Raw genomic sequence first — 14,377 nt, forward strand, 5'->3', positions numbered from 1 at the left:
TATTATTATAATGGAGCAAAATATATTTGTCCCACATCCTGTCATAACAAACTATGAATCAAATATTAATGGTATCATCAGACACTGCAAGTTGAAGAGACCAGTTGGTTATGTTTCTAATACTGGCTATCTTAGATTTGTAGTTGGAAAGAAAAATTATCATTGTCATCGTTTCACATACGAGTGTCACAGGGGTTTGATCAAAGACGGTCTTGTTATTGATCATATTGACGGGGACACTCAAAATAACTCCCTACACAACCTTCGTGTTGTCACTCGAAGCGTGAACTCTGCATGTGGTAATACAGGAAGATGTAAGACAATCGGAAAGAGGGCGGTAATTTCTACAAACATAGAAACCGGTAAAGAAATTATGTTTCAGTCTATGAACGCGGCTGCGACATATTTTGATATTGACTCGCGTGTGGTAAAATACGTCGCAGATAATATAACCAGATCTACTTTCTCGAAAAAATATAAACAGAAAATTACATTTCAGTATCAATAACTATCATCACCACATTATTAACTATCATCACCACATTATTAACTATCATCACCACATTATTAACTATCATCACCACATTGAATTAATTTTTTTAATTTATGTCACAGTAGGTCCTCCATACACTACTGAATTTTTGATTACATAAGGGAGATTACTTTGTAATATATAGTTTTCTTCGTAGATGGTTGGTTTTTTATGATCGTAATTAGTCAGTTTAACTAATTACATCGTATAGTGCCGACGAACCTAACTCATTAGACTCATAAGTATTATTTATGGTTTTTAAATATTTTCCCATCATACAACACATGATAATGTTATTGATCCGTAGGAAGCTGTGTGTGAAACAGAAACCGTTGCTCATTGTAATTGACCTGCAGTTGTGTGTTCACTGAACTTACATTCTGGAAAGTTCTTTGACTGGTGCATTAATGCCACTGTTATTATTGATTTTCGGTCTGCTTAGGAAACCAGCTACAAATACAGAAACTATTATTCAGAAACTGTTATAAATACAGAAACTATTATTCAGAAACTGTTATAAATACAGAAACTGTTATTATCCAGAAACCGCTACAAATACAGAAACTGTTAAATACAGAAACCGTTATTATTCAGAAACCGCTGTTTACTGTAAATATTGGTTCCTTAGCTATATAGCTAGCTATATATTAACTTCCGAAACATATGTTCGTAACAATGTTTGATAGCTCGATCAGTATGGTATTGGACTGTGGCGCTCGCGGTCCAGGATCAAACCCCCATGGCTGACAATTTGTCGGTGGTGCGCATAATTGCGATTTTTATAATAGTGGGGGGAACCGCAAGAACCCCTCCGCTCAGCAAAATTCACCCACAATATTGACTTGTGGTTGATACATATTTTCGTATCACCCACTGGATTAATTATTGTGGGTGTGATTTTGCTGAGCGTATATGTTTGTACTGTCCTTAGTTAGTGCCGTTTCATTCATAATCTGAGCTCGCTAATACACTCGATAGGGGCTCTTCATTCATTGTATATAACCATTTCATTGTATATATCCATTTCCTTAGTTAAGTTATATGTTTGTACTTCATTCATAATCTGAGCTCGCTAATACACTCGATAGGGGCTCTTCATTCATTGTATATAACCATTTCATTGTATATCATTCATTTCATTGTATATATCCATTTCCTTAGTTAAGTTATATGTTTGTACTTCATTCATAATCTGAGCTCGCTAATACACTCGATAGGGGCTCTTCATTCATAATCTGAGCTCGCTAATACACTCGATAGGAGCTCTTCATTCATTGTATATGTTGTGCTGTCCCTGAAACATCCCGACGAACTCGCTAATACACTCGATAGGTGTTCTAGGGATATTTTTTTTATTTTAAAGATTTATATATTATATAATGAACCATGAAAATATCAATGATGTAATTGTCGCTATTAAAAAATTAAAAAAAGATGGAATTAATATATCTGATGAACTTAATCCTGAAAAAATAGTTTCTGACTTTGAGATTTTACAAGAACGTAAAACCATGGGGACACACACACTATCATCTGAATACAGGCTCATGAAACGGATTCAATCGGCAATGTTTCAGTCGCTAGCTACCGTAGAAGATGATCATGTGAAGGAGTTCGTTCCTCTTTCTACCGCCGTAGAAAGAATTAAGTCGTTATTATCCCACGAGTATGAGGCAAAGAAAACGATTAGTACTCGCATAAGACTATTAAGAAAAATTATGTCAGAGAGTAACCCCGTTACTGGTGAAACGATCCAAAGTAGTAATTTTGAAGATGACTGAGATCTTTGATCAGAAATATTATTCTGAATTTGATGGGTTAGTAATTTGTTTTTTTTTACTGAAATTTAACAAATTTGTACAAATTTCTTAATTCTGACTACCATTTACCCCATCAAAAGCATAAAATTGTACAAATTTCTTAATTTTGACTACCATTTACCCCATCAAAAGCATAAAATTGTACAAATTTCTTAATTTTGACTACCATTTACCCCATCAAAAACATAAAATTGTACAAATTTCTTAATTTTGACTACCATTTACCCCATCAAAAACATAAAATTGTACAAATTTCTTAATTTTACAAATTATTTATTTCTGAATTAATTTATTTATTTACTGAATTAATTTATTTTTTTTTACTAAAATCAAGAAAAATGCACAAATTACTTGATTCTGACGGGGTAGTTGGTAGTCAAAATCAAAGAAAAATGCACGAACTACTTGATTTCTGACGGGGTAGTTGGTAGTCAAAATCAGGAAAATTGAGCAATTTCGTTGTATTTTAGTAAAAAAAAATAAAAATCTCAGTAAAAATAATATTATTAATAAATAAAATTAATTTATAATAAATAAAATTTATTAGGAACAATTTGACAAGGTTAGAACTTTCTTGATTTTGACGGGGTAGTTGGTAGTCAAAATCAAGTAGTTCGTGCATTTTTATGTTTCTGAGGGGGTAGTTGGTAGTCAAAATCAAGTAATTTGTACAATTTCACTAAAAATCAGGAAAATTAATAAATATTATTTTTTTTTGTGATAGAAATTTTAATTTTACTTTCATCGACTAGCTTTTTTAGTTGCCTGGGCCGATTAATTTGTACCAAACACAAATTTGTGCCAGTAATAATAAAATATTTTTTTAAGTTGATCGAATTTGATTCTGATCTCTGTTACAAATGTTCTTCTAACTGTTAAGAAATCCTCGCGTGTAAAAACCCTCCATTACATGAAGATCTACGACAAATGTCCTTAGACAGAAATTCTTAAGATCTCACATACAGATTTATTACAAGCTCTTCTTCACGTATGTCAATCAAGCGATTAAGATGGTCTGTGAGTTTAAAATTGATTCGCGTTAACATATTATTGTGACACCGCAAATACACGGGATTAGTTGGTTCTTGCACGATTAAATTTCCAGGGGGAACTTGTGGTGTGAACGTGTACAGGATGTATCCTTGTTGAGCCTGATTTGATCTTCCGAGATCTATTTGATAGCTGCCATCGATTACGTCACAAACCAGATTGACCGCGACCGTCGGTGTTATATTAACGATCCGCGGAGATACGTGTCTTCCGCCGCCGTGTGGATCATTATCATGTCTAACAACAGCTGCTGGTTGTGCTAGTTTTTTCCACGCATCGAGTATTTTAGGAAAAAACTCATCAATGACATCACTGACAGATTTTCTTAACTCGGTTACACTATACCCGGGAAATTTATAATCTGGTACATCGGCTTCTGTTATTTTATATTTTTCTAACCATGCCTTTGCATCAGAATTTTTAGGTGATTTTAAAAGACTAACCATCGCCTGAACTATTCGGTTATTAAAATATTCCATGTCTGATATAAGCTGATTTAATCTTTCCACACGCGTGATGATTTTTTCACGCGATGACGCTGATATGTCAAAAATATGTTCGTTAAAATATTGATTTAGTTGATCTAGTTGTTTTTTACATTCTTGATTGATTTCCTGAAAATATCTAATAATTGTATCTCGATCAAAAATCACATCATATTTCCACTCCCCCTGATTTATAAAAGACCATGCCTCAATATCTTCGCGAAAGATAAACTTGTCAAGCATCGATTTACTTTTTAAAATACTTAGTGTCCCCACGTATGATGGATTAATTTGATGATATGATTGTCTATCCGTGACATAATCAGACTTTTTCGGTTCTGGTGGTATCGGTGTTATCGGTGGTGATATTTCAGGCCAACCTAGTACGGATCTGATTGAAGATTGATAAATATCAACGGCATAATCAGGCGAGTTTATTTCAACCGTCGAGGACAACGTCGGCTCATGAACGTTTATTGATATTTTTGATTCCTTTCCCGTTATTGATTTTATTCTACGCGCAAATTCCTCACCGATCTCTTCAATCTGGTAACTGCCGGTTGGTATTCCAACAACAACCCAGTCAGGTGTTCCATCGGGTTTGTTGTTGTTAGTAAATACGAGCGAATTATTTGCTGGTGTACCATTAAATGATTTTGATCTGATATTTGGCCAGCTGTAATATACTCGTAATTGTGCTAGTGCTATTTCTTTTACTGGAATTGCAATAGGAAAATTAACACTAAATTCAGGATTAGTTGAACTTACCGAGATCATCGTTATCTTTGGCGGAGTTGTGTTGGTCACGATCTGCTGGAGTAATTCTGTCATTATTGATACTTGTATCTTTAATACCTTCATCGTATATTTTGGTCATCATTGAAAATTCGAAATCAGATATAATTCCATCACTGAGACTCGCTGATAACAACGAGGATAATTTCGAGTATGCTACCGTCGCTGTATGTAATTTTATTTTGTAATCGGATAATTTTTCGTTCGTACAAGTACATATTTTTTTTGTGATGATACCAAGCACACCTGCAATAGTTGTTGCTGCTGAAATACAGATAGTTACAGCTACTGGTGCCATCGTTGTCAACGCTGATAATATTACACCGGTTCCAGCAACAACAGCGGATACTGAATAAACAATCACATCAACGATAACCAATCGTCGTCGATATTTTTTTACTTTTACTGTATATTGATCAACTTGATCTTTTAGCGCAGCCTGCCATTCACGCGCTTGATTGTATCTGTATTGTGCACCGTCCATATATATTTTTATACAGTAACCAATTGAGGTGTTTCAGCTACAAATTCCAAACACCACCAGAAGGATGTTGCGGTTAATTTCTTATCATCTGCTTCCAGAATAAATATTTCTTCGGTTCCGCTATTTAATACAACAGATACAACCCCGGAAAACCTGTCTGTGGAATGACGCCATGGAAACGTTGTAAATATTTCAAATTTTGCAGCACTAAACACAGACAGCCTGTACACGCCAGTGACTGTTGCGGTATATTTGATAGTATTATTTTGCTGCGACCATGTTGCAAATCCCGATGATACCGTGCATACGATGTTTGTAATATGCCCGGGAGTTATTGCAGCTGCAATTTTAATCAAATTGGTTTTACTGACAATCTCAGGAATTCCCGCTACGACGTCTTGCTGTGTTTGTTTGATCGTGTCTAGGTTATTTTTGATATCAACGAGTTTCATGTCAATGGCGCGTGGAGTACCGAAGAATTTATCTATGGTATCATCGGTTTTTTGAAAATTTCTTCGAAATCTTCCAAAAGCTCCTGCGTGAACGTCATACTCAGCCCGTAACGTGGATAATTTACCGTCTACGGTGTCGACATATTTTTTTGTTGCTGCGTCTTCGTCAGATGTTGGATCTTTTAAAACTACTATTTTGTTCCCGTTCATGCTAAGTTCACCTGTCATTGTGTCACCGGTGTTTTTCATACGATTAGCAACACTTTTTGCAATTTCATCTCTGATGGTTTTAAGTGACATACTTGAATCTCTGATTTTGCCGCTATCAGTAAACACGGGAATATTATCCGTAACTGCACCAAGTACTCGTCGAACTATATCATTCCATTTGATATTGCTGGTTTTTAGTTTACCATATCGATCTTGAAAAATAACAACCTCATCTGGATCAACTCCAGCAAGGTTCATAATATCAGCGAGGTCATCTTTAGTCGCATACTTTGACAGATCAACGTCGGATTTTATTTTCTTACTAGTAGAAGATCTTCCGTAAATGTCAACCATTATAATAAGATCCGTTGTTTAAAATGCTTTACGCGCAACAAATCGGTTGCTTGTATAATCGTGCACGACTTTATGTGGCGGCCTGGATGATTTTGATATTGCGTCGAGTACATTAATTACTTCACGGCCGCATATTGGCGGATCTGTCATTGTTTGTGTGGGTAGCGTTGAATACCAAACTTTGGAACCTCTGGTTGTTGCGTGGAGTGGTGCGACATACTTGATAAATTCAACAGGTGGAGCTAACCCGTACGAATCAAAATAAACAATTCCACGCGGATCAACCGCGTATGATACCCAATGAGTACCGGGTCCGGAACGTTTGTCAAGATTAATAATACCTGTTTCAAGTTTGTTTGGTTGTTTCGGTAATTGATCTCGCATAAAAACACCTCTAAAGGCGGATATTTTTAATTTTTTAGCAGCATCAAGTAAATCAAAATTTGATGCTGGAACGTCTAACGAAATGATCCTGGAAGCCTTAGGCCTCTCCCCCAACGAGATCCCGGTAATCTTAGACCGCGTCCCTTTTTTTTGTATCCCTGCCCTGTTGCTTTCTTTAGTGCCATTTCAGCGGCTGTTCCAACAGCACCTAACGCGGCCGCTTTTGCTACGGCTGGAGCAGCTGCAGCTATTAATGCCGGAATGGCCGCAAGTAGTGGAAATATACCACCCGTTTTAACCATGTCTTTGATGGCGCTCGGGGAGAGATGAAATTGAACTCCAGTTTTTGATTCTAGGGCTTTATTGAAATGTTTAATCTGATTATTTGTCAACGATAATTTGTTTGGACCACCACTAATATGATCTCGTTTTAGTGATATTTTAGTTCCGCATTTGTTGGCGGTTTTTGATTGAAGCTTTTTTACCTGACCCGGGGTCAGAGTAACATTAACATGACTATACGACATTTTTATATAAAATATATTTTTCTAAATAACACGATTAAAGATTTTCCACCGGTGCATCAACGACCCTCATTCGACCACTACCACCTTCAAGTAACATGGCTTTATCGCTAAGTATGACCGCGATCGCTTTGTAGGCGCCGCGAACAATTGGTGGACCGGGTATATCAGGAGGAGGGTTAGTAACATGAGCTCGAAAGTGTATATCAACAACAGATTGTTTGGATAAATCAAGATGTTCTAGTGAAAAATAATAAATCGGATATAGACCTGTAAAATCTAGTTGTGATATTTGCAACCCGGTATCTATATTTTGATCACGTCCCATGAATGACATTAAACGATGATATGCGCGCGCTACATGATTTTGAACAAAATTTAGTTGTATATTTTCTGTTGGTTCTTGATGTCCATTTATCCGTAAGGAAACTTCATTAACTCCAAGGTTGTCAAATATCATATGTGAACGTTGTTGATTATTCGTCCGAGCATTATCTTGTAGTGCAATAAAAATATTTCGTGGTGCAGAAACACCCTGTTGTGATGCTATATGCCATGTAAATAAACCATTAATATTGCTTTGAGCAGCATCTGTGGTTACTGTTAACCATGATAGCAATGATTTACCGCCTTGATCCATAAAAGATAGTAATTTTTGTTCCTCAGTAATAGATGGAGTCATTACTGGCATCCACAATGAAAGTTTTGATATATTTATTTTACCAGCATCAGCAACACCAGCACCTCGCCAGATTGCATCATTATCATTACCTTTTCTTACGAGCACAATTGTGTGTTTAGCTCCAAAGATGACTTTTCTAACATTTCTGCAAAATCCAAAGATGTGAGATAATGGAATTGCACATGAAAAATTTCTATCATCTCCTGACAGCGCTGATCGGCGTGCTGCAAACCCTAAGTTGTAAGTCGGGGCAATATCTTTTATGATTTCAAATTCAGCAGCTGGTCTACCTTCATGGTCTGGGTTGGCAGCTTCTGCCTGATTAGCAACAGAAGTATCCCGTGGTGTGAGTAACTTGATATACTGATTATGGTTAGCGTTGTCGGTGATATCCTTAGCAAACATCATTGTTGGACCAGCCGATCTTGTAAAGTCGTCAGAATATCTGGCTAGACCAATTATTGTTGTAGCAACATCAACATCCTTCTGAATTGATTCAATATTTTTTCCATCAATCATGTATGTGGCGCTATCAAACAGTGCCATAATTCCGTTGTTGACAAAACCAACACGCAGATTGGCACCATATGCCGTATCATCCCCCTTTACAAGTCTACCTTCTACTTCAATAAACGCTTCAGCGGGCAAGAAATATCTACTTGTATCATGAACCTGTAATTCGATTCTCCCCGGATGATTTGGTTGTCTTGCGTCATAAGAATAAAACTGATAATCACGTACTGACTCGTACTTAAGGACAGGTGCCTCCATATCAAATGCTGGGTCTGATTCGCGCCTGAACATTTTTATTATAGTTACCATTTTTCCAAATGATGATCATCGTCGACGAAGACCGCTTCCTGCTATTAAATTTGCTGTTATATTTTTTTCTGCTTCTTCAGATATCGCCGCTAGTTTTTGATTTGCAGCCTGATTTATTATTTTACTGACATCTGCAGGCATCACCTCAGTACTTGCCAGTTTCACCGGTGGTTGTTGTTTTCGTCGCAATAATCGTGATAATCTTTCTTTGATCGCCGAGAACGCCTTACCAGCAACATTGACAATTGCACCAGGAGCTTTATCACGAACAATATCAATAGCCTTCATCGATAATTGTTTTGCAACAGGTGCTACTTTGGGAGCTATCCTCGTGAATAATCCCCGAATGACATCACCAAGTCCATTTCCGTAAATAACACTATAGATTGGTAATCGTGAGTTTACCGCTCTAACCTGTGTGGGTTTACGATGATTATCATGCACAATCATCTTATTTTATTTACCATTTATCTAACAACTAGTCATCAACGAGTTCATCAATAAGTTCTCGGTAAACGCCAATATCCATGATACCACCTTGAAATAGTCGCCGACAAATATCAGCTGCTTCATTGGTTATTTCTGGTGAATTATTTCCAGCTCGTTTTCCTCCTATGAGAACTTCTAACCGTGACACGTCATTGATGATATTATCAGGACATAAACCACGTCCTGTTTTAGGTTCATCTTGAGGTGGTGGTTGCATTACCGGAGTAGGTACTTCAGTGGTGTCCGGGGGTGAGTCACCTTCTCGAAATCCATGTGGTGAACCTGTCGGTGTAAATGTCATTTTCGGTGCAGAAATTTTCTTCGAGAAGGGTGATTTAAGTGACTTTTTAGCCTTTTTAATTTTCGACATCAACCCTTGCTGTGGCGAAGAAGATTGTTGTTGTTGTTCTATTTGTTGCAGAGGTGGAGGAAGCTGATACTGGAAGGACTCTCCTTGTTTTGGTTGTTCCCGTCCCCCTCTAAATCTTTCTACTTCTTCTTTAAGTCTTTTAAATTCTTGACCTCTAGCTTGTTTTTTATTGTAATATACGCGATATATCCATTTAATGAAATTATCATCACTTGTATTTTCATAAAAGGGTTTTAAAAAATTAGATTTATTAGATATATTTTTTGATATCATCTCAGGTAATTTCTCTCTTTCAGTTTTTCTAATTTCCTCAACAACTCCTTCGTTAAATCTTGCAATTAATCTTAAACTCTCTTCTGCTGTTTTGGGTTCAGATGCAAGTTTTTTTCTCACATCGGCGACTTCAGTACGAAGTTCTCCAATACCTTCAAGTATTTCCTCACCAACAGGTGGAGGCTGAGCTGCAGCTATGTCAGTTGGAAGGTCTCGTAAAATCTTTTTTGCCTGTTTAGTTCTTCTTGCTATTTTTTCTGATACCGGAAGAAGATCTTCTTTGATGACAGTTGCAACTTTCTCAGTAGCTGCAGTGACGGGTTTAAATAGTTTTTTAGTGTCTTCTTCATACTCAACTTTTGCTTCTTGCTGCGCTTGTAGATTTTTTCTAAATGAGTCTTTGACAGGAAGAAATTTTTTAATTGCTTCTAATCGTTCTCGTGCTGTTCTTGCAGTATGAGATTCTGGATGTACCATTTTTATTATAACATAATAATTTAATTAATATCAGCAAAAGAGGAATACAGAAGTTTGATGATATATTATAAACACAGAAAAAACATAAATCCCAAAATAGAAAAACCACCATCAGAACTTGAATATTACTTGAAACATAGAACAAATTCCGAAGATTCAGATGAAGATGAAACAGATGAGGAGAAAGTACAGCGAGAACGCGTTGAAAAATATTCATCAAACTTGGTATGGTGGTAAATTAATAGCAGCAGAGAGGGTACCTACCAACGTTGGTCGTCAAAAAAAATAAACAAGAAATAAATAAACACGTAGAGTACTTTATTTTTTCAGCTACTATTTCAAACTGAGGTTTTATTAGCACAATCGGTCATTGCAAAAATAGACATCTCAAGGAAAGTTCATTTGTAAAATCTGGACCTTTCTACGAGATGATTTATTTGTTTGTTTTAGTTGTTTTGTCGGAATTCTATGGTCTGTTCACCCTCTCTGCTGCTACCCACCATGCCTGCCAATTCTGCGCGTCGGGTAATTCTGCGCAACGATACGTCATTTCTTTAAACATTGAATTACATGTTGTTTTGGGGGTCAATCATCCATTTTGTATCAAGAAACAACGACCGTACTTTAAGGAAAGTGACCCACTCAGTAACCTTCTTGAACTTGTAGCCCAGAAAATCCTATGTACTATGTATTTTTTTTTTTAAGAATCATACAAATATATAAATGATATAAAAGATGGAAATATATACCATAAAACAATTAGGCATCTTAATCCAAGTTTCAATTTTGCAAGAAGTTGTCCCACACGTACAAAATCGTCTGCTACCCAACATGTCTGCTAGAACGGATTTTCAAGAAAATCCCTGGCGTATAATCTGTTTCTAAATTCTGTAGTCATTTTTTTCCCACCATAAACAAGACGTTGTAAACGCGTTTTATCCTATTCATTGTTGATTCCATTCCACACAAAAGCTTTTTTAAAAATATAAAATGTTGAACTTTAGTATCCCCCCACCCCCATAAGATTGGTTTAGTTTGCTTAATATCTCTTGCCATTTATTGGCATTCTTATGATGAACTTTGTAAGACCATCTATAAACCTGACCTAATTACTCGATCCAAATGCTGACAGAAACAGTCCAAAACAATGTATTTCATTTCCATCGCCCGATTGATGAACATTACATCCTTTCAAAGCTGTGCGCAGAATAGGCCGACATATCGCGAGTCATGAAAACACGTGAGTGGTATCCAGTGTGCCTAAAATTAATAATAATTAGTTTAAACAGAATATTCTGATGACATTTGAGGCAATTTTCAAATGGTAAGCATTGCAGTATTTTATTTTCGACAATCGGTTGAATTCGGATGCGTTTTGCTTCAATATTGGAAACGTAAACCATACGTGCGCAGAAATGCCAGACAGTATTGTACTCATAACTTATTAAATAGTTTTAAGTTTTATCTAGAGTTGCGTCCCTTGAAGAGGATTGCCGCGAAGATGGCTGCCTTGAGTTGGCGTCTTGTTTCTAAGGGACACACTTTTCTTCTTTTTGTCGCATTTCTTGCATATCTACCAGGTAAGTTGACTCACTGTCAATTTTGAATCTCTCAACAGACATTTAATTTACGATTATCTTTCAGGTGATTGCTAAATTACAAGAGACAACTGTTACTTTTATATACTGCCATGTCGGCCTATTCTGCGCGTCCGGTAATTCTGCGCAACGATACGTCATTTCTGTAAACATTTCATCACATGCTATTTTGGGTCAAAAATCCATTTTGTATCCAGAAAGAAGAATCGTACATTAATTAAGAAAAGTGATATTCATAAAGTGTACAAAAATATCCCACATTTAGACTCGAAATGCACATACAAATGCGATTTCTAAATGGCAACGTGAAGACACACTCCATGACCTTCTTAAACCTGTAACCCAGAAAATTCGATTTACTATGCATCTTTTAGAAATATACAAATAAATACATTATATAAAAGATGGAAATGTGTACCTTAAAACAAAACTGTATTTTAATCCAAGTTTCCAATTTTGAAAGAAGTTGTCCCACACGTACAAAATCGTCTGCTACCCAACGTGTCTACTTGCCATAAATTCTCAAAACATTCACCGGCCTATAGTCTGTTTCTAAATTCTATAGCAATTTTTCCCCCAACAACAAGACGTTGTAAACAGGTTACATCCTATTCATTGTTGTTTCTCTTCCGCGTAATAGCATATTTTTCATAAAAGGTTGAACTTTACTAACTTTTTTACAAGATCGGTTTAGTTTGCCTAATATATCTTGCCATTTACTGGCATTTTTACGTTGAATTTTGTAAAACTAGCTATAAACCTGACCAAATTACTCGACTGAACTGCTGACAGAAACAGTCCAAAGTATTATATTTCATTTCTACTGCAAGATGGATAAACATTACATCTTTTGAAAGCTATGCGCAGAATAGGCCGACATATCGCGAGTCAGGAAAATGGGGTTGGGTGGTATCCCCGTGTCCAAAATGAATGTTATTTTGAACAGAATATTCTAGTGACGATTGCATCTTTTCAAATGGTAAGCATTGCTTATTTTAATTTTGTCAATCGCTCGAATTCGATATGCGTTTTGCTTCAATATTGGAAACAAAAACCTTAGGTGCACAGAAATGCCCGACAGCAGTGTATATATTCCATTCTATAACTCATCCCTTTATTTTCTTTTGTTGATTTTAATGGCAATTTTATCACATTATTAGCTATATCATGCAGAGGAAATTGGAGTTATTAGTGCCTTTTTAAAGGACACAGAGGTAGCTGACCTGTGTTAGCCCAAAACCCTGAGCTGAATGACTGGCTCTCTTCCTTTTGTGAACATCAGATTGACAATGACAGTTCGAGTTCTAACCATATGTTTTTTTGATGACAATGTAATCATGTAGTAATCAGAAAGTAGTATTAAGTACAGGATATTTTGACCGTTATTGATTTAATTACAATTAATCATGTCTGACAGTCATGGAGGGTTATATAATAATACTTGCCACAGTGTTAAAAGGTGAAAACTTATTCACCCAGGACCAATGATTTTCAAATTTACTATCAACTCTTTCATTAATCTGTAAGATTACTTACATTCATAGTCTTTTTAATGTTTCAAAATTCCTAATATCATGAATAGATCTCTTTTAAGCGCACAATGCTCTTGAGGAATTAGACCTTATCAATTTTAAAATTTAGTTGTTGTAGGCACAGATCCCCATGGTATGACCATTTAATGTTTCCATCCAGGTTGGTCCCTAAACTTTTACACCAACATCTTTAAGATCCACACATAAAGTGAAATAGAGGGTTAAAACTAGGGCATAACCAATTAGCATTTTTCTACTGATTTCCGATTCCGGATTTTGGGATGAAATTTTTCCGATTCCGGATACGATTCAATTAATCGGAAATGCTAAATTAAAAGGTTTTTCAAATTAACTTTTTAAACCGTGTTACACACGTTTTGCATATCACACCGATGTCACAAGGGGAAGGATATGGCAGGACTATAGCAAAATGCAACGAAGTTCAAAGCCACAAAGAATCCATGAAATTTTTTATTTTTGTAAAATGCACTGAAACCAGCTGCCAGTTCCGACCCATTCTTTGTTCAACAATTATTTGATCTTGCCGCCAGGCTTTAATTTTCCCGCCTTAATCATTTATGTCGGCAAGCGGCCAGTTCCATCCTGTACTTCATTCAACAATTAGTTGATCTTGCCGCCATGCTTTAATGTCGCGGTCAAATAAAAATAAAACAGGCTTTTGTTTGGTCCTATAAAGTTGGCCTCTTGCGGCGACTTAAATAAAAGCAATGAAATCTGATCGATTCTTGCATTTTCCAAAGTGATCGGTGATTGAAACAAGTTTATTGTGCTGTGAAAGTTTCCTTATTAACTTTATTTATATTTACGATTGTAAGAATCATTTTCTTTTAATACCTCATTAGCATGTGTCAATGTATTCAATATTATGCCTTCATTATTGAGGATGTTGACATAAACGGGTAGGACTGTATTATATATTTTAATAAATTTAAATCTTTCGGTCTAACTCAAGTATTATCGTTTCACCCCGTTGTGTTGACCATATTGGACTTTTCTGACTTCTTATTTAACTTTATTAACGCA

The sequence above is a fragment of the Sinohyriopsis cumingii genome, chromosome 9, assembly GCF_028554795.1.
Source record: "Sinohyriopsis cumingii isolate HCF-2022 chromosome 9, ASM2855479v2, whole genome shotgun sequence".
Taxonomy (NCBI): Eukaryota; Metazoa; Mollusca; class Bivalvia; order Unionida; family Unionidae; genus Sinohyriopsis; species Sinohyriopsis cumingii.